This window comes from Xylocopa sonorina, chromosome 6 (genome assembly GCF_050948175.1).
Source record: "Xylocopa sonorina isolate GNS202 chromosome 6, iyXylSono1_principal, whole genome shotgun sequence".
In the NCBI taxonomy this organism is placed as follows: Eukaryota; Metazoa; Arthropoda; class Insecta; order Hymenoptera; family Apidae; genus Xylocopa; species Xylocopa sonorina.
In genome coordinates, this window is record NC_135198.1 from 3,062,059 (window position 1) to 3,089,637 (window position 27,579).

The 27,579-nt window shown below is 47.6% G+C and overlaps 1 protein-coding gene across 2 annotated transcripts in view; it reads right to left on the minus strand.

Annotated features, from left to right (window-relative positions):
- The window catches only part of LOC143424349 (uncharacterized), a 95,941-nt gene that overhangs the window by 23,250 nt on the left and 45,112 nt on the right, over positions 1-27,579 (minus strand). The window contains exon 3 of one of the 2 annotated variants that reach the window (XM_076896359.1): positions 4,741-4,788. The exons of the other annotated variant lie outside the window; for it this stretch is intronic. The gene's annotated coding sequence lies outside the window, so the exon portion shown is untranslated. The remainder of the gene's footprint in view (positions 1-4,740; positions 4,789-27,579) is intronic. 2 annotated transcript variants of the gene reach the window in all.

Genomic DNA, 27,579 nt, shown 5'->3' on the forward strand with positions numbered 1-27,579 from the left:
AGCACGCGTAAGAAATATCTGGCGCGCGATTAGCCGAGCGGAAACATCGAGGTTACTCGATATACAGAGTAACACCCCCGAGGTGGAGGTCGCGGCTGGTCCCCTCGAGGCGCGATCAACAGGACTCTTCTCGGTCCTCGAGGTTCGCCGGGAATTTGCATCGCGTCCCGTTAGAGGACACCGATCCCAGATCGCGGCTCGTCTACGCGGCGAAACGCCCACGACGGTGATCTCTCCGCGACGTGCACGCACACGCACACGCGCTGGGCGAATAGTTTCTCATCTGTACGAATATGGAAATGGCGGCGGATTAGACGCAGATCGCGGAGGTCGGGAACCGAGCGGCTTTCGCGCGTAACAGCCACGGTGAACTGGGTCTCGCGAAGACAGCCACAGAGTTATCGTCGGGTTCTGGTTAGCCTCCGCGGAGTTAATCGAATTCAATTAAGTTCAGGTTATGTGTTCATGCGTGACGGGGTAATTGATTCACCGGGAATTTCAGTGACTTTCGAGGAGCGGATGAACGACGCGACGTCGATTCTAGGGAAACTTGAAACGGTGTTCAGAGCTGATGCAAACAGTTTTAGTTGCGGGAATTGAAACGGAGCCATGTTAAAGTAAGATCGAGCGGAGACGTGTATGGAAACTTGGAAAGTTACTTCGAGTCGAGCCACGGATTTGAATTAAAAATATAGTCTCTAGAAATTGATATCGCTAGTAGTTTGATCAATGAACGTAGAAAGTTCGTCGTGTGTTTCGAGACTGATATCATGCTCGCGTTAATCAAATTCCAACTACCTTCGATTCGAACGAATCAAAGTCGAATACTCGACCAACTCGAACCAAATTCCACGATACCTCTGTTCAAGCGTTGCGAGACACAGACGGCAAGTTTCTCGACAACAGAGCTTAAACGATGCAAGTCGCACAAATTACGCGCAAGTCTCTTTATCAAGAAACTGAAACTCGACTAAAAGAGCCGCGCAGCTGTGGACTTTAAGCTCGAAGAGCGTGCAGAAAGGGCGAGAATAGAAAAATAGAAAATAGAAAATAGAAAAAAATAGAAAATCGCGTTGGAACTCGGCGAGCGCGATGCATAACTGAGAAACGTTGCGAAAAGTAAGAAAAAAGAACAGCACGCAACGTTACGTTAGGCTGCGTCACGACGTTCGATCGCATCCAAAGTTTCCACCGTGGCGCCTGCGGACGAAAAGAAAAAAGAAACAGCGAGGAATTCTAATCGCTCGAGCCGGTCGACGAAGAAAGCTAGCGTGACGGAGCGTGTTCCAACAAGGCCCCCGAAACAGATCGCGAACAATGAGGCTCCGCTCGCCTCGTCACCCATAAATCATCGCCGCGCCGTCGCGTCGCGTCGCGCAGCGAGACGGTTTTTCCGCCGCGGCGCGAGCAAAAAGTCGCTGAAGAACTGTGTAGCAGCTGGGAGGGAGGCGAGGGAAAGAAAAAAGAACAAGAAATGGGAGGAAGGAGGAAGGAAAAGGAGGGAAGAAAGAAATAATCCGGCGAGTTGCGCTTTAGGAGCGCAATAAATAACGCGGTTTATCGAGCGTCCCCTCGCCGCGCTCGGCAAACCGTGTCCCTACAGATAAATGATCCAACGTCACTGCGCTCGCTCACGATTCCACGGGGCGCTGCTCGAGCGGACGTCCACGCGATTTATCCCCTCGATCGCGCGGCCCGCTTACGGATTTGCTTTTTTCATCGAACAATGAATCGCGATCGGGAGAAAATCGTTTTCCATTGCCTCGCGCGAGAAGGTGTTCGTTGCTTGTCGAGAGACGTTGTATAGTTCCAAAGGGCTTGGCTCGCGCTTAAGTCTACGATCTCTTTCAACTCCTCTTAACTCTTCGCGTTGCAGAAGAATTCGAATTTCATTCTTCCATCATTTTTACTCGACCTCAACGATCACGGTCCTTCGAGCGTTACAAATTGATCGCGAATGAACGATATCAAAGCACCAGTCAATTTTATCGATCTGAATGTGTTTTTAGAATTGAACATTGATAACGAATGTTGGCTCCAACGATTATTTCGTCGATCGACGCGTAGAATAAGAATCGAGGCGTTGATGACGCTCGAACAGCTCGAGCAACGTTCCCTCGACGCGCACACCTTGCGTTCTATCGAGACGCGACGATCAGATCGGTTCAGGAGAGACAAAGTCCCGAGAGAATCGCCTACGTACCCACGCGAGAGTCCACCATCTTGGCACGTAACCGCGCTCGAAATCGTTGCTCACGCGATCGATTGCGCAACCGGGGCCGTGTCGAGCCGATCTCGCGGCGCAAAGTGGATCTATACCGGCGTGGCGCGAGATTAATGCGTCGCGTGTATATTCGCGGCGGCGCGAGGGCCGGCATTAATTCAAAGAGATCGCCGATCGCGGCCACCTCTCGGCTAATTTATCGATACATCGACGATCGAGCGATCGTTGCGTCTCTGCGAAGCGAGTTAAACGCTCGCGCGGTTGCTCGACGTCCACCGGGGTTCTCAAGGTGGAAACGAGGGCTCGAATTCGATTTCATTAACGATTCTTTCGATTTCAACGCCAAATGATTCTCCATAACTCTTTCTGCAATTGTTGTTGTTGCTAGCTTCATCTCAGTTGATTAACTACTGGTTCAATTTACACTAGTTCACAGTAACGCGCAAGTGGACGATTTCGCTGTGTAATTCCCCGATTGTCCCCACGATTTTCGTCTAAGCGTTGGCGTGTTTACTGACGCGCGACGCTGCGGGTTCGTTAAAAGAAATATTTCCGGCTGTCTGCAATTATCATTTCACTCGAGTCGAATCAGGTTGTCTTCGACTATTTCTTCTTATCGCCGTGTCTATTAATGCGTTATCTCGTTCGTCGATCGCGCGTTTAGAGCAGCCGATTTCCCGTGTGATACTTACGCGAGCTAGAAGAAAAGAGTTAACGCGCGACGGGTAAATATAATGAAACATGATCGCGTACGAATCGAATAAAGAATCGAACAAGCCACTCGATACCAGCGAGCGATCGATCGGTTCGGTAGGTGTTTTCAACCTCTCGCGACATACCGTCGTCGTCTCCATCACCGCGTCTCGAACGGGCTGTCTGGAAAGATCCCTAATCACGGTGTCAAATTCACGAATGACAAGCGAGTAGGAATTGGCGATCGACAGATAAGCGGGCGATAGGTGGACCACGGTTTGCTGCTCGCGTTGCGTTTAATAGGTAGACAAATACCCATTACACGTTCAGAGTGATAGATAGCTAGATAAGGTGTCAATCAATGGCGAACTGGAAGCTTGCCGCGAACGCCGAGGGGTGTATTCAAGGTTCCCCGTCTCGAGGTCTCGAGGGATCCAACTGAATCTCAAATTGCCTCCTACCTATGGACAGATAAACACCAGTTTACTTCGTCCATCCGACTGTCCAACAACGAGCAACCATGAAAAATATAAGAATAGAATCAGTCTTCTCCGCGTATCCAACAAGAGAACTCGAACTCGAGTCGCTTGTTCGATCGTTACTCAACTAAATACCGGATCGCGTCTAACAGATCTCGAACAGTGCTCTTCGAATTCGCAAGTAGATCGAGAACGAGCCCCACGTCGAACCATTGCGATCGACAAAGAACGAACCAGCCACGAGAGAAGGATCAGCCCGAGGTATCGCAAAGGCCCGCGGATAACCGCTCGACGTGGACGTGGCGCATGCTCAACCCGGTCTCCGGATCGGCATTCGAGCGATTCCACCATTGGAACGGGTTCCGCTATCGCATGGAAAGCCGTGGCTATTAACACGATCTCGTGGCCAGGAATTCGCGTACATATTTTCCCCCCGGCGGAAAAGTCCCAGAAAAAGCCACCGCGACGGCTACCTTTAACGTATTGGCCAATCGATCCGGCGATCGCGAGATCGGCTCGTGGGTGTGCGCGCACCGTTCCTCGACACGCAACAGGTATTAACGTTACACGGTGCCCGTGCTCTCTCTCGTACGGCCGATAGCAGTATTTAATGGCGGACCGTAGCTGCGCGCGAGCACAGAGCGAGCGCGCACGTCCGGGTGTGGGTGAGCGGTGGTAAATCTGGCACGGTATCGCGCGAGCCGACTTGGCAAGTACACGGACACCTAGATACGCGCGGAAATATCGGTACCATCGCGCAGGGAGCGCGCAGCTGCGCCGGTAGTCCGCGCAACGGGTACCACCGAGGCGCTACCGGACGAGGTAGGTCGCCGGCGAAGACGAACAACCGCACAGCCGCCGTTGCGCGATGCCATTTCGATGGGGAACGGTACACAGCCCGTCCAGCTGGACAAATTGCGCGCTACGAGCGATATATCCCGCTCGAAATCTGCATCTGAATCGTTTTCGAGTCTCGTTGACTCCGAATCTAGATGAAGTCCTCCTGCGCGCGGACTGAGGGGGTGTCATTAGGAAGGGGTTGGAGGACGTAGCATATTCGAGGGCGAGAAAAACCTCTGGATAATGTTTCTAGGTGGACATCGATTACTTGTGTATCCAGTAGGTTGGTGAATATTAACTTCAGTCTGGAGCAGTTCACTGTGGACGCAACCGCCATCGTTGGAGACCTCGTGAGTGTCACGCGTTCGCTCGAAGATCGCTGAATTAGTCTTTCGAAATAGTAGCACTAGCTACGATAACACGAGATACGTATTTGCAGTTGGATTATACAGAAATGGGTGTTTGGCGAGAATCGAAGAGGGTGAGAATGAGAAAATTACGTACCCGATCGGCAGGAACAGCAAGTGACAAGTCAGCTCCGAGACGCCTCGTCTGAAACGAAAAATGGGCGCTAGAGTGAGGTCGTCGCTAGCTCTGCTTTCGAACGGTTTCGCGTCGGGAAAGAGATTTCGCTAATGTTCGCGGGCGTTTCGCAAGGTAGCCTACATATAAATTTCTGGGGCATTCCGGCACCCAGGCTGGGCCCGCGAAGCAGGAAGGGAAAAAAAGAGCGTTGCGTGCCGAGTAATCGAAAGTGAATTGAACGCTCGCGCGACCTATAATAACTCGCTCGCCGCGGAAATCTCTTCCTCGTTTTCGCAACGAACCGTCGCGTCGAGCGCGCGCCGCGTTTACATCGCCGCAACGGTTCCATTTGCCGTCTGTTGTTTTTTCTTTTTTCCATTTTTTTTTGTTTTACGCGATGATTCAATTAGCGAACGCCGCCGATACTTCCGCGGTTGCGCGCGTTCGAGGGTGTTCACCGCAAATTCGCGTCCGAGAACGACGCGGTCGAACGCAAAAAACCCGCGTCTTTCGAACGAGCCGAAAGCGCGGCTCTCGAGCGATTTCTATCTCGGCTCGATCGCGACGTGATCCTTCGGTACGATATTTTCCACGGTTTACGGGCCGGAATTACGCGCGGATTTTGCAGAATGCACGTGTAAAGAAAAAAATTGGAATTGCCTGTAATTGTGGGTATTGCTCGGAGATATTTCGAATCTAATCGCGAGTTACCGAGCTTATTAGAACTCGCCTTTTATATGGAGAAAATAATGCCTTTGATTTATGTCCGTTTAATTTAACCGCGTGCCCTCTCGATCCGGCGATTAAACTGTGTCTTAATACTCGTTTCTTTCGAACGATGTTCGGTACTCCTAGTCGAGCGATTCTTTCGTAATAGATTCTCTCTTTACTTATACATTTTTTCATCTACGAGGCTCGCGAGAGCGCAAACTTGAACCGAAGTTAATCGTTCTCGAAGGACTCGACTCGATGTAACTCGAAGACATCGCGAACTAGCAGTACACTCGATCCTTGCAATTTTTTTCCAATCGATTCAAAAAGCGCACGACTGTTTAGTTTCAGTGTTACCAAAAATTATTGGCGAATATTGGCCGAGTCGAGGGACGGATAATTAATTAACCGTGGCGGGCAAAGTTTCAAGAACGTCGCCGCACCGGAAAGTTAATTAGATCGGCGCGCCATTGGTGATACGCGCTAATGCTTCGATCCGCGGTTTTTGCCCGCGTGTTTGCTACGAGACACCTAAAAATGCCTGCTCGATTCGATCCTAACCGCATGCACGAATCCCACCAGCAGAATAAATCGTGCGCTCGTGCGCGCGACCGGATAAGCTCGACGATTCTTGTAATCCGCCGCGATCGTAAATCAACGCTTTGGAAAATCTCCGTGATAAATTGACTGGAACGATTAGCCTGTGCATTGTGGGTATGGATTGCATGCTGCTCCCGCATAGTTTCGATTCATTTTTTTACCCTCGATATCGTATATCAAACGCGACAATTCGAAAGAAATCCAAACGGTCGTAAATTGATTTTAGCAAATTCTGAGTTGGTAATTCGCGTAGATCGTAGCCTGGGCGAAGTGGATTCTGTGGCGAAGCGGACCACTATGGGAATAAAAAGCCAGATAATGAAATAATCGTCGTGCCCGGGGGAAACGTGCTGAAATCGAGCGAGTACGAAATACCAATGGACCCCACTTGCGCAACCCAGTGAGCCCAGTTACATATCTTTGGTAAACGCAACGTGTCTTATGTATACACGTCGATCGAGGCGGTTTCGAATTGAACGCTCGAAGACACGATCTCCCATTTCACCTCGTTCACCCGAGTTACGCTTATAATGAATATCGCGTTCTAACGACCCATATCTGGTCCGCTGTCCGGGTTCGATGGGCGCCTATAAACGTCCCCGTCAACGACTTACTTCTCTCGATTACCCCTTGCCCGCTCGATTTGTTATTCAGATCCGCTCTGGGTGCCTCGCCGGCAGCCCTGGTATCTCTGCTCGCCCCGACTTCGATCCTCGAGAGAGAGAGAGAGAGAAAGAGAGAGAGACGCGTTGCAAAACGTAACTCGCGATACGGAAAAATAAACCGTACGATATACTGCGCTTGGCTGTTGGAACGATGGCGACTGTCGTTGGACTCTGCTACAATTATAATTTATGGTAAGAGATACATGATATTAGCCTCTCGAGTTCGAAGGCTGATGTTTAAAGGGGGTAGAATTCGAGTGATTTTCGTTGGGCGAAAGAGAATGAAAATTGAGTGATACACTTATCGTTAAGCAGTTTATTAGAAGGCTTCGAAGCAACGAATGAGCGAATGGACATTTTTTGTACGCCCTGTGGAATATCTTCATCCTCGTTTTTTCTCCTGGACGAACTTTCGACCGCGATTTCCTTGCTCCTCGTGTAAAATTCCTCCCGCCACGGGACCGAGTACCAGATTCCATACCGGATCTCTAATGTTCGTGTAACTACGAGAAACAGCAATTTGCCGGAACGTTTCTATCAAATCGAACCGCCAACGTCTACCCTGAAGCGGATTCCGCGTGTTAACCGACACTTCGTGCGCAGCGTGGCTCGTTACGGCGAGCTAATTTCGTTCGAGAGCGCAGAGTTCACCCTCCAGGGGAAATGAAAACCGGACAACCGTCACGGGAAAGCCGCAATTATTATTAATAAATCGTGCACGAATAATATCGCCGCGTCGCTGGTTCGAGCAGAGGGGCGCGTAACGCTTGGCGACGCTTTGGGCTTTCTTCAGCGCCCATCAGAGGGCGACGATGAGGGGTCAGACCAGGGTGATCTCCAGCGTAACTGTCTTAGAAACTAAGAAGATCTGAATTCAATCGCTGACTTAAAATTGAAATTATCAAAGCAATTTTATGGACTTCACGTATCATCGCGAGAACGTTGAAAAAAATGGGACTGTTTTCACGCGTGTCGCTCGAGGAGCACGCGAGAGCACCCCACACGCTGGCTTCCCGCAATTTCGCGTCGCCGTCCATTCATTCGCGGTTACGTTTTCATTTGCCTGCGTTTATGCCTCGCCGTGAACGCAGCCTTAATTCGAAACCTTGATTCGCCGTCTCATTACCGCGTTTTTTGCGCGCTTTTTCGGGAGAAAGGGCCACACCATCTCGACGCGCCGCGACTGTGAAAAGAAGGGGCGCGCGGTAAGAGGTGAAACGAAAGGTTGGGAGCTCGCAACAAACTGCGGAGGACAATAAGAGGAGGAACAGAAAAGGGGCAGAGGGGCGCGGAGGCGGCACGCAGGATGCATTTAAAGTCGTCTCAACATCCGTTCAGCCTCTCCGTCTCTCCACCTCTATCCCCGTCCTCGCTGCACCAACAGAAAAAGAAGAGACCGTGCTCTTTCCTCGGCATACGAAATCCCGCGTCGCGTGGTGTACGTGAAAGAACGCCTGGTCTCGCCCTCTGACTAACTCCTCTCGATTATCTCCCGTTTCTTCCTTCTTTTCCCCCCGTTTCGTCGATACGTGACCGCGGTGACTCGTTTCGTTCGACCGTTCCGCCATTTTGGAGAACTCTGTCCGCTACGCGTAACTCTTGCTCCCACAGAGAACCTTCTCTTATTAATCGAGAAACCTTGATTGCAACTCTCGCCCAGTTTCTCGAATTCGTACACCTTACGCATTACTCGAATCACAACTCTAGTTGTTTCCATGTTTGTCTGGAATCTCGCGAGCAGCGGACGAAATTTTCCAGGACCTCGAATCTTAGCTACTTATCGAGACGAGGGATTCCGGTTTCACCGAACGTCTACCGCGTTCCACTCGGTTTCACAATCGTTCGCGAAGGGAGACAGAGGGTGGTCGACGGTTGGCGATAGAAAAGTGGTAACTGAAGTAACAGGTAGGATGACGCGCGCGGTCCGCTTGCCGTGGACGCCGCGGGGAAAGGGGTTGGCGCCGCCTGCGAGGCGCATTAAAGTCGTATTAAGGCCATCTCTCGATCTAAACCGAGCGAGTTATTTCTCGATGAAAAGCAGCCGTTCGTATGTTAAACGGCGTGTTCGCGTGCGAGTTTATATGCTCGGCGTCGATCATGCAAATTCCTAAATCGCCGGAGCAAATCGCCGGAACAAGTGTCGCGCGAGAGAGCGCGCGGTGGCTGCCGTCGATGGTGAGTACGCTGCGGCAGTCCTTGGAGACACTTTTTTCCTTCCCTCCCCCCTTTTTCTATTTCTTTTTCTCTTTCGCGGTTCAGCCAACCTATCGTTGGCCATCGAGACGACGATAAGAGCGCCCCTGGCTCGCTGGATAAGGATTAATAGAAGTGCTGTTAAAACTTGTCGCCCCGTGCGTGCAGCTAATGGACTCGCGTTCGACGCGGAATTGACGCGAATTGCTTGTCCGCGGCATTTTTACCGCGGTCGTTAGTTTATTGCCGTCGCGTTGCGCGACAGCTTTCGATTTTGTTCTAGAAGCGCTCGCACGGGACGTCGATGAATCAATTCGACGCGGATTAGCATACGCGGTCGGAGAATTGAAAATAACACGTGGACGAGATGTTCTCGAGTTGAATTGAAATTCGCAAGATATTCTCAGGTTATCCTTTGATTTCGCGAGAGATTCATTTCAATCGATTTCACTCGCGCCACGTGTGGTCCAGTGGTACGATATTGTTACGACAATAATTGGCGCAATAGATGGTTTTATCTAGCCATTTTTACCAAGTATAATTTCTACAAATTTTTTCATTTACCGCCATCATCTTTTCACGTGCTTGCATTTCATTAATTTATAATGTAGCGTACGATCTCAACAGCGTTCCATTACGTATTCCGATTGACAACCCGATATATGCTCGATGCTTCCGGTTTTCATGGACAAACCACAGTGGCATCGTGGAACACTCGAAGCAAGAAAGTTAATACACACGTCAGGATGGTTGCTTAATTTTTTTTAAATGCAATTAAATACCAATTAGCCACACCGCGTAAATTTTATTCACCGATTACTTTTTATCCTCGCAGACATTTTTTTATTACCGTACACATTATACATTTAATACCGCGCCGCCTTTTTACGACTATCGTGAAATTTTCATGCAGTAAAACCGACGAATCCTCGTAATTTTATTTTACGCTCCTCCGTCTCCCAACTTTTGGGAATACTTCGCTCTCGACGTTCACCGTCAATTTAATCGTCGATGCACTCGAATCCACCTGTAACGTGCTAGACCACATTTATTTCGCTCGAGCGCTCACGTCTCAATCGAATCGCTCGAATTACTTAAATTCGAACGACACTCGAGCTCGCAGATTCGATCAGCTCGAGCTGAACTTCGCGTTCGATTATATTTATACGGTCTCGAAACGACTCGGATCGAAGTTCGCGTTCGCATACGGAATCGTTCGGTGAACCGTGGCGACTCGAATTCATGCGGATCGTCCGATACGAGCCGTGCCTCAGCGGCGAGGTTTAAGGAAATCGGCGGTGGAAATCGGCTGAGGCGCGTAGCGCGCGGCTCGCGAACGTCCGGGAATGTAAAGTAGGCGTAGCTCGCGGTGGATGCACCGCGAAAGACATCTGAGAAAATGAGGATACCGTTACGAAGCGGCATAATTGTAGTCACGGCTAATGCGAGGACATGGAAGAGAACCGTGATACGCAAGCGTAAGCCAGTTGTATCGCTCGTGCTACGTAATTGTCGAGAGCCTCGGCAGTCGAAGCGTTCCTCTCCTTCGCTCTGGACGATCCTCGAGGTCCGCGTCATTGGCTAAGGCTATTGTAATCCACCGACTCGATAATTCGCTTCTCACCGCGCGCGATTCTACGCAGGTTTACATGCGCATTGTTGCAGCACGTGATTCTTTTATGTTTTTAATGGAGATCGATTTTTTTTTATGTATTCCGCGCATAAAGTAGGTGCAGAATTAAAACCAAGTCATTAATAGCTGGTCGATTCAGAAAATATTTATCTTATATCTATCTTGTTTCTCTTGGCAAGTGAATTAGTGTTCCTTTACGTACTAACCTCGCGATATCCTTTTAAGAGCAATTTCTTTGCAAATATTTATTCGTCCAAATCTATCGTTACACCGATAATCGATTGCTCGATGTATCTCTTTATTAAAATTGAAGTTACCGATTCGCGACTGATCACCAACGACCAAACTCGAACCAAACCCTTCCCTTCGTCGATTTTTGTAGGATCAAGGTGGATTAACTCGAGGAATGTTCCTGAAGCGATTCGGGGACGCGATTCGATCAGCGGTCGGGCGAAAATTTCGTCGAACAGGTTTTCCACTCTGATAATGTTACCCGCGACCTGTTTCGGTATGAAATACTTTCCATGCCGTGGTGAACACTAAATAGATAGCCGTGGAAAATGTGCGCCAGGCTGTGCATGCGAGCACGCGGTGTATGTCCGCCCGTGGCCACCAACTGGAAAAGAGCAAGCAGCGCGTCGATCTGAGGACTCCTGTCGGATGGTATTAAATGGTCGACTCCGCGAGGAATCCCGCCGCCATATTGGTTCCCGCGAACGCGATCGAATCGAGAGAGACTGATCGTAAATCACCGTGACAATTTCGTTCCACGTGATATCGATACAATTCGTACGAAACGACGAATAGAAGAGTGCACGATGTACTCTATTTAGTAAACATGAGTTACATGTGTTGAAAAAACGTATTAATTGCGGTATAATTACTACTGATTACCGTGCGATTATAATTGCAATTAGACAACGGGTAATTAAAATTATGATTGTACAATATGGGGCAGTAGTAGCGATTTCTATCGCGCAAACAGGAACACCACGGAGCAATGAAAGATCGTGTACCAGCGTTACACTGAGAAATCATTTTTTTTCGTCACATTTACCAAGTCTCTGCGAATCGAGGACTCTACTTTGGTAAACGAATATTCTTGCTGCGGGTGTTCGAATTCGCAGGATCTTGGCGCGAAGATTCAAACGCTGAGAAGCCTTAAGGGTCTGTCGCGCGCGCGCGCGCGCTCCGTTGGTTGCATAAGCGGCCGGAAAATTTATAAATGGCAGCCGGTCTACACATCTGAAACGAGCGTTACGCAACGGTACACACGGTCGTGTAATATCGAGAGATAAGTACCGGTTTCTCAGAGGCGAACCTCCACCGACTACCAAAGTCCTCTCGAACCGTTATTTGTTTTCGATAACTCAGCCGATTTACCGAACGATCGACAAGGAGGGAATAGAAACACGAAATTAGAGAAGAAAATGACGGGAAGATCGGGCACAATTGCATTCCCATTGAACAGTGTCCTGCATGAATGGCGTCGCTCGATCCTGTCCACGAGAAGTGTCTTACACGCGTGTACAGGCCTCCTCGTCGCACTCGCGAGAGACTTGTTTAACGTGACGTTTAATTAAGATAAATATTCGCGTGGGAGCCCGTCCTGTGACGTAACGCGTTATCCAATCCACCATGTTGAGACCTAACCGAGTGCTCAACTTTCCGCGTCCGTCGCACCGTGGAAATTCAGTTGCGAAAATCTAAAATGCCACGCGAATCGTTTGATCACTTGAAAACTGGCGAACGTAGTATTTCTTTCTTTTTTTTTTTTTTTTCTAAAGATATTAAGTTTGTATTTTATTGCAGTCCTATCACTACGTACGGCGACGTGAGACTGAACGGGATCAGGGGAACGAAACGATCGATGGAAGAATCAGTGAACTTCCATTTTATGCGAGCCGTGCGCGTTATTTATCGCGACGAAATTTTTTTAAACGATCGATTTGCTAAACTGTTGCAGAGTTTTTATCATGAGAACTAGCTCGCTGCCCGAGTACCATTCCGAGTTGTTTCTCATTCGTAAAACCGTTCGTTTAGCGAGCGGTGTGAGACCACTTTTTCCTGTTTCGAGATATTAAACGATTTGCATTCTAGTTTACTGTGCTCTCGCGTTTCTTTTTTTTTCCAAGACAAATAGTTGCATTTATTATGTGGATGCAGACACGTACGCCTTCACGCGACATTAATCTTGAGAGAGAGAGAAAAAAAGGAAGAGAAGTAAAAATAAAATGGCTGACTCTGAATGGACTCGCGCCGCATTGAGAACCGAAGCAATTATGGTGAACCATGCGAGCAATTTTATTAACGGAACGGATCCACATATTTGCAACGAAGTATCACAGTAAAATATGAGATGAAGTTAGAGTGCCAGGAATATCGTTTCAATTCCTCTTAAACCGAATTTCAAAGTGATTCACGCGACGCGCAAAGGAACCTGGCGAACACCTCCGAGGATCTGAACGCCTCGCGATAGCCGTTTCGTTTAACGCTGAATCGCATTTGACCAGCGTTCCATAAAGAAACGCGATCTTTTCATTACTTTCTTAACTCCACCTTCGAACGGCAATTTCTTCGCTCCGCCATATTTTGTTCGAAAAATTCCGACACTTTCGCGCGGCGGTTTCCAACGTATCGTCGAGAGAAGCCTACTCTGATTAGAAGCGAGAATCGCTTAATGAGTCGATACCCAATTAATTGCGCAGTAATGTTGGCGATTTGCAACGATCATGCAAATGGGCGCGTCCGCGAGAAGGAAATGGAGCGCGATCCACCAAGTTTCTACGTTTAAAATCAAACACGCGCGCGCGTGCGCGTACGCTTGGTGACAAAAATCGATGTCTCAGCCTGGCGTTTCATTTTATTCGAACGACTCGCAGCTCGTTATTCTTCCACAACAGTAAAGCGAACATGGACACGCCATTAATTAAGCCAGCGCGAAACTCGACCTGAGGTTTTTCACGGTGAAATCACGGAGCCCCCAACATTGTTGCGCTTTTCATAATCGATGGTATCGGCGTGTTCGTTAACGATTTCTTCTTTGCGGATAGTTACGCGGCAACGCGGAACTTTGGTGGCTCGTCGAATTACAGTGATTACGTAAACGGAGAACCGGACACCGTGGTGCGCGTATGGACTTTTAAACGAACATTTCTACCTTTGTATCCGCGAAAACAAAGCGTCGAGCCCAGACGAGCGGTGAACGAGGAAAGTTTTAAACGCGTCCTGTCTTCTCCTCCGTTAACGCTATCCTCGCGTGTCGTTACGAGAGGACTGTGTAATTACCAGCTACGACTCGAGAACGATCCTGTCGCTGGAAAACCGCGAGCACAGCCTCTTCCACCGTTGCTATTTCCCTCTTCCTTGTAATTTACAAGGTATAACGAGAGTTGACCTTTGTAATCGCGGGGTTGAGTTTCGCGAACTCGGTTCGTTGACATAAGTACCCGCACTTATGACGTCGCGTTCTTGGACCGCTTGGGTTAACGAGGACGAGAAGAATTAGCTCGCGAAGAGGATCGACTCGTGGCGTTGCAAATTTGCTGCGAACAATTTTCGAAGCGCGATAAAAATGAAGATGAATATTATTAGAGAGTTCGAGGATCGGTTAAAATTAGGTGAAAGTTGAACGACGAAGTTTCGCGTGGAGAATCTGATATTTAAAGAGCACGAAAAATTCCACCGACGGAGACGATTCGACGAAGAATCGAACACGGTAACCGACTGTAATCCCGCGGCGAGCTATTAATTAGGCGTCGGCGTAAACTCGTGAAAGGCCTGGAAGCGTAAAGCGAGTAGGCTGTTCAACGGGTCGCTGGCTGTTATCGGAACAAGTGCAACTTCAGCGATGGAATTCCATTTATCCGCTCCGTCTACATTCATCGATTAACAATAAAGCGGTTCCCCCTCGAGAACGGGGGCAGATAGCGTTAATCGTGCCTTTTCGCCGATATCTCCGCGGTGGTCGAGTGTAGGCATTTTAATTTGCTCGAGGAGTTACGAAATTTATTCTAGAGGGAGTGTTCCACGAGCAAAATTGCGATAAACTTCGATTATAAAATCGAGACGAGCACCGCGATCCGCGTTCCTAAAATTCGAAAATGTGAACGATAAACGTCGATCACACGCGAATTTCACTAATATGGATCTACATCGCGGTCGAACGATTAAATATCCGCTGGCGAACGTTAAGGTCACCGCGAAAATGGACGCCAGCGTCGTCGCGTGATCCTTCGACCCGTGTTAGCTCGAGTTGAGAACCATCCGGCGATTAACAAAGTTAAAGCAAGCCTGCGCGGCGAGGTGTACACCGATCGGCCGATAATTGCAAGCGGAGGTATCGGCGATGATGTAAGAGTTCCGTGTTCGCCGTCGCGTATATGGAGGCAGCCATGTAAAATACATTACGCGGACAGTTTTACGCGCGCGCGCGCGCGTGTACGCGCGGGTTTATCCGTCCTCTCTCATAATCGAGCGAGATACACGTCGAAATCTGGCCGTCGATCTACAGCGGCCGATAGAACCAGGTGGGATAGGATCGCATAAATCTGCGAGCCACGTCGTCGTCCTTGCGACTCCGCGCTCGCGGTATCGTCGACTCCCATGGGTCCGCCGATGGGCGCACCCGCCGCAGCTGCTCTAGATCCGATTTACATCGGGCTTACACGCTGGAAATGGTGTTCCGCGATAAGCTGCCCTCGCGCGGTACACGCCGCCTATGATCCAACGTCCGCCACCGTTGCTAATCGAAGGAAGTTCGTTTTTATGTTAATTATCGACCGGCCAAGGTGTTCTCACTGCTTCTTATCATGAAGCGAGATAGGTGTGAAATGAAATAGCGTCGGCTGGATCGCGCGAGACAACCAGGATCTCGAGGAATTTTTGCTGACATCCGTGGGTGACGCGGATGTGACTGACGTTGGACATTGAATCGGTTCTTGGTCGCTCGTTATCTAGAAACTTTAAGCTTTCCACGTATCCAGCCAGGGTTCAATTGTCGAGGGACCATTTTTGCGAACGAAAAAGGAGAAATGAGACGAGAAACTGTGAGCCTTCGAAACAGGATGCCTCCTTATCCGCGAACGGAACGCGCGAGGAAGCGCGATCGTTCGACTGTCAAGCGTATCGAGATCGATCGTAGTAGAAAGTGAGGAATAGAGAGGACTGTCGGTCGATCGAGCCAGACGTTTCGAGTTGTCACATGGCAGACAGGGAGCAGCAAGGCGGAGTTAGCGGTGGGGGATCGTTTTTCGAGCGAGTGAAAATCGAAACGCGCGAGACTGTCGGTACCGCTAAGCGATTACTCAATCGGTCTGGCGGCGGTCGTTCGCTGGGTACCATGGTTGCAAACCCGTTTCAAGGGCAGGGTCGCGCGAATAATGGCGGCGAACGAGACTAAAACGAAATTAAAAGCGAGCCGTCCCCGTTACGACAAGCTGGCCCCGTTCGATCTTGTTGGTTATTCGGTAGGAACGACGCGGCGAGCGCGAGATACAAATTCTGAGAGCCTGTGCCGCGAATTAAAATGCGAGTCGATGGTAATCTCTCGGTGAAATCATCATCGTAAAAGACTAATTGCCTGTAATTTATTTATTCGTTACCGTTCGTGTGGGAGTTACTTATTATCGATCGTAAAACGGATGGACGTGCTCAATGTAGGATACTTTAACTGAATGAATTATGTGGACCAAAATGTGACAAACAATTTTAAACTCTAACCATTTGAAAAGAAACTTGTCGATGGTAAAGAAAAATTGATCTTTTTACAATATTTAATTCGATTACATTGGAAAATGAAAAAAGTGTAGAAGAAAAGATGGAAGAAGTAATTGGATGACACAGATTTCATGTTTTATTGCGACTGATAAGTAGCTACGTATTATTAAGCAGATTTCAATTAATTTATGATAGTCTATAGTGTCCTTGATGAGTAATCACACGCTACCATTAATTAATGCTCATTCGAACATGGCTCTAATTACACGTCCTGCGGGTCGTATGCCCATTGATTTATGTTCCTTAACGTCGGCCCCATCGGACTTCCGTGTTTTTACGCGCTGATTGGATCGACTTAGAACGTGTCCCACGGTAGATATTATCGATACGGAATAATAAGAATTCCGGATAAACTGGAAAAAAGATTACAGAATTAAAGTGGATCGCTGGTGAAACTTGGAATTTTCCATCGTAAACGATATAATGTATATATAGATTTTTGGAAATCGAGCTTCGAGGATGCGAGAAATTTCACTTTCTCAGAAAACGGTAAAAATTGGCCCTTCAGCTCGTCGATGTGAAACGTAACAGTTGATTTATCGAAGAATGTTCTACTCTTTAGAGACTTCGTTAAATCAAACGATTAAACCAGTTCAGATGAAGTTCGATGTGTAACGTAGCAAAATTTATTCATAAATTCACAGCCACCCATGCCGCGGAACGTTCGTTCGTTTCCATTCTAACGTTTTTTCTCTTTTTTCCGTTGCCATTATCTCCTTAATTAGTCATGTGGGGCGAAAAAACGAGAACGAGAGATTAACCGACTGAAAATGGCGCGGGTATCAGAATTATAAATACCAGGGAAATTACCGGGTGTTTTGCAACATTATCGGTCGGCAAGCATAACTATTATGCGTTTAGTGTAATAACTAAACGAGAAAAAAGGGGCCCTCGGTCAGGTGCAACATTTCATTTCCGTGGTATCAAATTTAATAATGTACAAATATAAAAAACTTAAATATTTAATGCATTCAGACGTTACAGTTAATTGATATAAAAATGGTAAATTTTATGCCATTATCGTAGTTTTGCGATAAAAGTCAGAAATCTTTCCTCGTCGTATTTCACAATTTTGACATCGTCTTCATAACTTTGGACACGCGTATAAATTTGAATCCACCGTCTTACGTAAACCAGGAAATCTGGCCAGCACTCAAACCCAATATACTGACGTTTCTCTCGCAGACAAATCGCAAAAGTGATATTTCAATTATTCGCCATGAAGTTACATCGCGACGATCCTTCCACGATAAATTGGTCCAAGTCGAAAGTAGCGCTTGGCGAAGTACGGAAAAAAGAAAGGAAAAAAAAACAATTCGCCTTTAAAATAATCAGCGTAACAAGCCGCCGTGCTAAAAGCGCCGGCGCGGGGTACGCGACACCACCTCCATCAGGGATTAATTAAACGCTTTAACGACCAACCGCGAGCGGCATGTTAAAACGCCATTTGTGAACTATAATCACGCAACGATACGCGTCCCGCTCGCGAAAAAAATAAAGGATACGAACTAACGACGTGAAAGTTTCGTGCATGTCACGCGGCCCGACCAGAAGTCCTTAATTGCAACAATGTCCGACCGCCGAAAATGGCTGGGATCAGCTGAAAACGAGGAAAGACCAACGTGTAATGTACAGTTATATTACCGTCTTAACCCCTTAACGAACGTTGTTTCTCCTTAATCTGGCACCGGAATTAATTATCTCCAGCCACAAGATTTGAAGATACCTTATTTTTACCATTCTTAGCGGTAATTGCGTTTCACTTAATTCATTAATCGTCCCGTTTTATTTTATCCCGTCCGCGATACGTTCTTTTAATTAATTCCTCGAGTACGGACAGTCTTCTTCGATCAACGTTTCGAATTTTCGTGAAACTTGACCACTAAAAGTAGTCGAAGCAGAATCATTACCATTTTCGCATCGAGTCGTACGCGGAGTCATCACCATCGAGCAGCATCCGCGTCTCGGATGATCGCGAACGAAATTATCCTCGATCTTTCGTTAGAAAACCGCGCGAGAGCGTCTGACGATGATCATTCGCATTGTTCAACGATGAGTCAGACGAGCATCTCGCTCGATCGAGATCGGTGGGGATCATCCTCGCGATGAGAGTTTAGCTGAGAACGAGAAAGAAACGGTAACTCGCATGAATAACCCGCGTACTCGATTTCCGCCTGGCAAGGTTTCAATCAACGCGGTAATATTAATGTTCCAAGCAACATTAACCGAATCGAAAGTATGCGAAGGACTTGGAAAAGGCCCCAACTAATAGCTCTTTCTTCGATAACCGTTCAAGGCGTGAGAATAATTTCCACGCTCCTTGGGCGATGTTGAAAAATCATTTCTACTCACGAAACACATTCAATAATCAATAGAAACGATATTTTATCTAAAATACATCTCGCATATTGCTAAATACCGTCATCATCGATCGCCATGCAACGTTCGATTCATTCCTTCAAGGATCCCAAGGAGCAGCCTGTTATATCACATTGGTTGCCGTGAAATTATTTCACTGGAACCTTTTTCCCCAGGTTCTCCGCTTTAAACAATCCCCACCTCCCGCGCGAGGAGGCAATATCCTATTCATCGTGACGCGACGTGAAAAAGCCGCGCGTTTCGATCGGCCATTAACGCTCGAGTCACGTGGTGTCCGATGCACGCCAGCGGCGAATTTGTGGCCGCTTAACACGGTGTTTAATTAAGCGGGTGGAGTGCGGCTGGCCCCGTTGAAAGGCAGAAGGAAGTACGGAGGGAATGAAATACGAAAAAGGTTAACTAATAAACTCCCTCGACCGCCGCGGATGGATACGTATTAATTTATTGTCCGACGATAGCGGCGACGACGTTCGAGTACCCGCTGATGGTGTTCCTTCCTCGAAAGGAACCGAGGCAGACTCGTCGTTGGCTCCGTAAATTCGATTTATCGCGACGAGGCCCGGGTTATTCGTCGTCTCGCCATGAATATTTATTACACGGTGCGAAACAATTTGTCGATTCTTTTTTCTTTCTTTTTTTTTTCTCGTCAAGACGGATCGCGACGCGCGCAATAAACATCGAACCGTTGCGTGCCGTTATCGCACGCGTCCGAGAGTAATTTGCGCATTAGCTTCGTCCCGCGTGCGTATCGTCGCCGCGTGGCGATACGACGAGGGTGGAAGGGCATTAGCGTGAATATAAACCGCTTGGCGTTTCTTCGCGCGCGGTGACGTACGGACGGCGATACGTACTCGTTGCGCGATCGAAAGCGTGCGCGCGAGCTGGGTGTATCGATGCAGTTCACTGCGTGAGAAAGTGAACACATCGATCGTGATGCAGTAGTGTGCGCAACGAGAGAAACTCTCCGCTGTAAAATTTCGCCGCGTTCGTTCGCCTGCGCTCGCGGCTAGGATCTGATTTTCTAGATTCTTCTGGGCCCTTGTTGGCGGGGTGAGATCCGTCTAGATGGTAAGAGGCCACGTTTTCGTGGAAAAACGCCCGGCCCGGCATGTGTTGACCATTTGTAACCGCGGTTTTTCTTAACCCACGATCGGCTGGCCGCGATACTGATTTATTTCCACTTCGTGCCGAAACCGTATTGAATATTGAGCCGCGTGGGGTGAAAGTCGATGCGAAATCAACGGCGATTGAAACGGCTCGCTCTGAAAAATCTGTTACACCGTTATTCTTTGAAATTAATGCGGCTACGTTATGATGAATATCGTAAATTGCCCGTGGCGCGCTCGAAATGTGAAGGGTTAAACGGTGTCGGCCGTTGGTATGAACTTGCGCCAACCTTAAACGTATCGAGGGGATTAGATAATTAATAAAGCCAGAGGAAACGTGCATCCGTTGCACAAGTTTGTCGCGTAGCCCCTGAGCTTATCGATATCGTTATTCGACAGATATCAAATACACGCTACCTGCACAGACTTATTTTAATTATTAAACGGTCATAGAAACGTATCTTTTAGTTTGCATAATACGCACGCTTTGCATAACGAATATTCCGTAACTATTTCATATCGATTGCGTATTTATAGAAAAATCGTTGCATAAATGGCTAATATCTCGTAGCTTTTTTCAAATTACACGCGCTCACACATTTTCAGACGCAGGTACACACGCGTAAATCGTCGCTATCGATTGAAACGCGCTGGTAAACACTTTCCACACGGTGTTTTACATATTTCGATATATCATATTCGCGCGGGCAGCCGCAGAATTTTATTCTACGTGTTTCTAATTGATCGTAGCCCGCTTGAAAATCGAGCGCGCACCAGGAGCACCGTACGAATCCGTCGTCCATTAAAACTGCCCAGCCTCCTCGATATAATAAATCCCCCGATACAGAAATTTAATTGGTCGTAAAACGAGAAAAAAAGAAAGGGCCAAGATATATAACCCGCTTCAATCTCGAGTCGGATGCTCACGGTTTTGAAGCTGGCCCCGATTTTACATTCGCTAACGGAACGCGCGAAACTCATCGCTGGCGAACAACCTCGAGCGATAAAGGAAGCGAAAAAATCGCTAAATTAAGAGCGTAAGCAAAGTAATCCCTGGTTTACGAGACCGCGCACAGCTTGGAACGAGATCGAGAATGTCCTCGCTGTGAAACATTTGTAAAAAGCGTCGTTACGCCGTACGCGAAGCCCCTTGGGCTATCCACGAAGCGCGATGAAAGAAATGCGATAAAGACGACCAGTCGACCGCGGGTTTAGCTGCGACGAACATCGCGTTCCATTAAATCGTTGCGTTTTAACGAGAGAAAATGTATAATCGTGAGATTACAGTGGAACACGTCGAAGGCGGACGAATGTACGTCTTCAGTGGACGAGGATGGCGTGGCGTCGTACGAGCGAGGAGGTGACCCCTTCGAGTCGCCTGGACGTTTCGAAACCAACGCTTCAACTACGTCTGGTTGGTTTTTACCACCTTTAATGATATTTTAAGTCGATCTTTCATTCTTATCGCGCAATTTACAATAGATAATACTGAATCGTAACTTGTTCAATATCTCTGTTCGCCACGTTTAACAGACACTTAGTGTAACGTTCAATGCGTAATTAATTCAAGTATCATATCGAACGTACCGTAGCTTTGCATTACTAATCGCGCTTTGAAACTTGTCGACGATGCGTCTCGCGAAACAATTACCCGCGTATCGATATCGCGGCGTGTGAAAGCCGCGTGCTTAATCACGGAGGGGTTAACAGTTCAGGAAGCCATTAAGAGCTTTCTCATTAGACGTGGCGAGCTTCAGCGGGCGGCAAAAAATTAATAGCGTATAAACGGTAATTAAAGATGTAAGCTGGCGAGATGCGCGCCAGTACATCCGGCGTCTATCGATACTGAATCGATGCGCGCGAGCGATCCTACTTTACGCCGCTCGATGACGATTATGCAACCTCACGTGTAGTAACCCGTCAAACGGTGCGTTTAATTATCCGCCGAATTTTTCGACGAAACGCGGCCAATAACGGAGGAGGGGGCCAGACGGGGGGAGGTTTGAATCACGATAATTACGGAAGGCTCGTAAAGGATCATTAAACGCGCGATCGCGGACCAACGGGCACGGCCGTGGTTCGTTATTAGAGGACGCGATGAGATAATAATTGGTCGCTGTTAAACGCGAATAAGTTTAAACGGTATCCTACCACGAACCAGGGTGAACACGAACTTTATTAATTCGCGGTGAAAGCGCTCGATGGTGCGTGTTAATGGCTAGCAGGAATTATGGTGTCGTTAAGTAGCGGGGGATTTCAGATACGCGACGTAGGAAGCATTCGCTTGGTCTTTAATACAACTCGAGGTTTGTTAGTCAATTATTTTATCGTTCGTTTATTACGCCGTCTAGTTTAACGACTCTCAGTATCGGTACTCTGAACGATATTTAAGTATCAGTTTCGTATTATCGAAATTAGCGAAATCTAGGAATCGAACGTTTCATGGATACGCGTGATTAAGGGCGGTCGCTAAGAGGGTGGATGTTAACCGAACATCTCGCGTATTCTTGCACGCGTTCCGCGGTTTGCTGGCCGTTCGAATTTCTCATAGGAACAGAGGATCACGCGCGAGTTTAACAGACACACACGGTCGACGCTGGGCTATTTGTAGCATTGCCATTTACGTCCCGAAGAATTCGAGCGGCTCGCGAGCGTGCAACTTAGTTGCACGTGAAAACCGGCGCGCTTAGAGCGGTCGTTAATAACCCGTAAAATCGTTAATCCGTAAAAAACCGAGGGACCGAGAGCGGTTCGAGAGCGGTGCGCGCGGGAGATCACGGCGATTAACCAGACGGCAGGCCCTCGAATATTTCACCCCGCATGCGATCCGCGGAATGAACACGTCATGCGAGTATACCGGAATCGATTTATCTTCGACGGTGGATTGATTTATCGCCGATCGAACGGATCGTATTTAGAAGCCGGGTATCGCGCAACCTCGCGGGTTATCCTCGATTCGTAAATCTTCGCGAGGCGGCCAGAGTGCGCGACCAGCAGCTGATATCTAATACGCGCAAAACTCGCGCGGACCACCTATCGCGAAGATTTCACGTTATTTTACGAGCGATTTCAAAGATCGCTACTCTCCACCGTTTCACTTGATCATCCGTTTTCACATGTTTCTCTCTTCTCTTATTTTTCTCTGTAATTTCAATAGCGTTGATTGCACGCGATCAAGCGTCGATTCATCGAGAGGACGGTGTCTTTTTGCAGTTACTGTTATTCTTCTTTTTTTTCTCTCGTCGATTGGGACGCATCGTGGTATATAGAAACGTATCAGGATCGGACGCGTGACAATTAAATATCGGAAGTACTAAAAAGTTTCTAATTTCTCCGCTTCGTCGACCTTTCTCCGTTGAATATCATTTGAACGCGTTAAGGAATGCGCCAAACGCTCGTAGCCAAAGGAATGGACACGTTAACTGGCGATTTCCTCGCGGCGTGTTCTGGGAAATCGCGGCTAAATTACGTCTTTAACCTCAATGGACCTGATTCTCGAGTCGGGACTCGAGCAAATATCCGTGACTCTTAGTCCTCGCCACGAATTATGATGACGGAGGATCCCCATTTCTGTTCGACTTCGCGTTGAGAAGCGTCGATTAACAGCTGGTAAAAATTGGCCAATCTCGCGATACATTTTTGCTGAAAGGTAATCCTTGCAAGATTTCTTCCATACGCACGAAACGGCCAACAATTTTTTACGATTCTTCTCTCGGTGTTTCTGCTTCTTTCTTTTTTATTTTCTTTCTTCCACACCGCCAGCCATGGAAATTTCATAATTTCTGTTAATGCGACACACTTGTAGATCATCGTGAAGAAGTGACTCGTCACTTCGCTACTCGGGGCCTTTCAATCACACGTACATCATACTTAAGCAACATTAGCCGAGTTAGTCCGTTTGCCACGCTAGTTGCAACTCACGGGATTTAATGGCCGCTTTTGAAACCCCGAGCGGAATTAAAATCCGCTGTAATTTATTTAACGATGTTTACGCTACGCATTTTTTCGCACGATGCTAACGAAACTCTATTCTGGTTCTACGGATGGCCACGGTCGCAGATACATGACCAACATATTTCCACCATTTTTCAGTAATAACCACGAAACTGAACTCTCTTCGAGGCCACTTCTACGTTTATCGACAGGACACATGTCACAGCTGATTAATACACACCTTTGGTTAATCGAAATACGAACATCAAGCTTGTTATGTTCACTCGAACGTTGCGGCTCACGTCGAGAACAAACGTGGCCGTACCACGCACGAGCCCCTCCATCTTCTAACCGCCCGATGTAAATTAAACTAAACCGTAATTACCAGTATGATCTGTCTTCATAAATCTTAAAACGCGAGCAAACTCCGCAACGAGGGCTTCTAATTTCTGAGCCGTTTCCATTATTCCGTGAACTCTTCTTACCGGCCGCTCGGTGCCTCTAAAAAGACGCTTGGCCTTGATTACATCCACTTCCTCGAGCGCCGCTATAATAAGTCCACGACGTACTAACACGTATTTTACGACGCGAACGTTATGCCCAGAATTATCTCCTCGAACCGTGTCCATTCCCAAAGAACTCGACGAGCAAAACGCCGTATCAAGTTCAACTTCCGGTCTGCGGGACCAACAACTACTATTTTCTATTCCTCGAGCCTGTTAAATACATCTGCGTACGAAACTCCTCTACGTACATAACAAATCTTTTTTAAACCTTGACCCAACGCCTCGACGAGGAACCAACCATTTTTCTGAGACACAGACCAGAGACACACTCAGAACAGCTTTCCACTGTGTGTAAAATATGCGAATGGCCCTCTAAAATTCACTCCGATTCGAGCGAAAATGGCACTCGTCATCGTCGTCTTTCGATTGGCTCGCAACATGTATTTCTCGAGTCGTCGAAGCGCACGAGAGTTCTTCTCGAGAGCCTCCTTGTTCGGCGCTCGAGTGTCCATCATTTCTAGGCCAATTGACCTGGGCTGCGCCTCGAGGCGCGATCTCGTTCTTCGATTAGAATTCGACGCCGCCTGGTAACTGTAACTGCCGACGAAGAAACGTCCGGCCGTGTGTATCTAGACGCGAGAGTGGCGGCCGCAAAAAAGTCCTGGCGGGACCGTAAGAAGAGCGGTCGAGCGCCCAGCGGTCTCGGGACTGGGGGACGTCCATCAACGTCGTTGCCTCGCGAATCAGCGTTACATTAACGCCGTTAACGGGCCCCCAGTTCTCGCTACGAAATATCCCCGCTGACGTCCGATCGGCATTTAGGGTAATACGCGTGGAACGGAAACGAAAACGATACCGTAAGTCTGGGAAAAAGCAAACCGCAGAGATTGGTTTCGGGCGATCTCGGACCGGGTATTACTTTGAGCCGTCCTTTTTCGTCCTTTTTCGTCCTTCTCCCGTCGTTGTGGGAACTGAATTTGCCTGGCGTTCGAGATACCCTCTCGCTGCGACCCATCGCCTGCGATCTTGCTCGTCCCACGTTTTTTTCTTTCTTTTTGCTTCGATAGAAACGCCGGTAGTTGAACGGCGAATCGTTCGTATTAGTTTTACTCGGGACGATAGCGTCTGCTATAATACAAAATAGGAACAATGGTCGTCGATCTTCTCGAGCGAACAGTGTTTCCCTTACGAAAACAGAAAAAGGATCGCTTCTTACTACGGCGACGTTTTTTGGGATCGAGAAGGTTCCGCTGCGGTGAGATCGTTCAGAGAGAAGTGGTACCAGTGGATGTAGCTGACTTCTGGTCAGACGACCGTGTCGCTCGTTGATATTGGTCGAACCGATGGGACCAGGATCGTACATCACTACAATTGTACATTGCTAGAATTTTCTTCAATTTTCTTCTGATTTGTACCTTTTTTTATTTTATAATTACGATAGATCGTTGAACGAATTCGCGCACCTTTCTCTCTGCCCTCTTTCGGTTACCCTGTAATTCGAAGAAAATTGTATATCTCCGTATACTTAATTGAGGTGAAATTAATAGTAGTGGAATGGTATAAATAAATAATAAATTGTGCTCGATTTAGTATTTCGCAAAATTCCGGCCCGGATATATTTAGTTTTATCAGAGTCGAATGCTGGCCAGCCATTAGTCAGCCCCCTTTTTCACGTGCTTCCATCGTAACGAGACCGAAGTGGCTTGAAAAGGCGTGTGTTAATAAGATATTATTTGACTCGCGATCTAATGGGTTCGATTAAAAGATAAAGGCAACCTGCTCGATGCTCGAGCAGATATAGTTTACGCGCGAATATTACATATCACGCATGGGACACCGTTTGAATGATCGCGGAGCCGTTGAGTTATCTGACCGGTCGATTGATCAAATAAATTATTGTACCAACGGATATTTATTTCGCGGCCCGCAAACTATTTCGTTATTTATCGCCGCAATTTGTACTCCATTATTCGCGAAACGTTTCCGTCGCCGGCCACGATTTATTATTATTCGTACGAATAATAATTGGATAAGATATCGCCGGTCGTTAAGTTAAAAGCGGTTTAAGTCATTTTTTTTAACCACTGGATATATTAAATAATAAATGCGCGTACGCGTGGAAATTTATTGGTCGGCGACCACCGATCCTCTAGGATTTCTTGATACAGGCCCGCCATTTTTCACGACCAAAGGGTGCCAATTAGAGAATGGGCCGATGGAAAAATACATCGAGCCGCAGGAAACGCAGAAAAATTGATAGATGAACCGTGGGGCGAGTTATAAGTTTGAAATTAGATGTTTAATCATGTATAATAAGCGTAACACCGTCACTACTGTCAGCCGTGATTGATGATGATGGATGATTAGTAATGGGCATAGTTTGGAACAAAAATATTCTTTCTCTCCCATGAGAATACCGTCTATCTCATGGCTATATTAAAATTGTTTCTCACAGAGTCAACCGCGGAAAAACAAACGTTCAATCATATCGCGCCGCCTCGAAATTTTTTCCCGCGGTTTAAGTGACTTTTAATCGAATCGAAAACACTCGCCATCGCTCCTCTCGGCTGCAACAAACGTTCTTATTATCTCGCGTGCAAAAAGAATTTCCACGATCGCGGTTCCTCCTTTTGAAATTCAAATTTCCGCCCAGTTTCGCGAGACGAATCACCCTCTCGCGTTACAAATTCACAATCATCAAAACGGAGACCTAAGATCGAGTTCGATGTCGCGTTCAAACCAACGGAATCGTGCTTCTTTATCCACGCTGCGCAACACTTGTCCAGACGAGCTTAATCTATCGCCGCACAGCAAGACATTTCAATGCTAGCCTAACCTAATCTTAAACAACTTTCAAACCACTTTTATAAGAACATTTTTTTTCACACCTTCTGTTCCTTATGAGTTATTACAAACATTCTACAGAACCCTTCTCAGCGAAACGATCAACACACGCAGCTTCATTTCATATTTAACAGTGCTTCCACCACCAGCAACGTTCCTCCGAAGTGAAATACCGAACCGTACGCGAGACCAACCCCCTGAAGAACTCGTGAAGCATCGCGAGTCCAGTTCGTCTGTGGTTTACGTGGAACGAATCTCTTTCGAAAATTGGAAATCTTCTTCGTCGTCGAGAACGTTCGCCAGCGTGGGAGTAAATGGCGTCGTCGCGGTGTAACCTTGTACGAAAGTTTGGCGCGTGCGTCCGTAGAGGAATAAGAAGAAAGAAAAAGCCCAGAAATGGATCGACACGACGTAGAAACGGAATCCGTGGAAATTTCCAGCTCGACGCGGTCTAACAGGATATTCGGGCG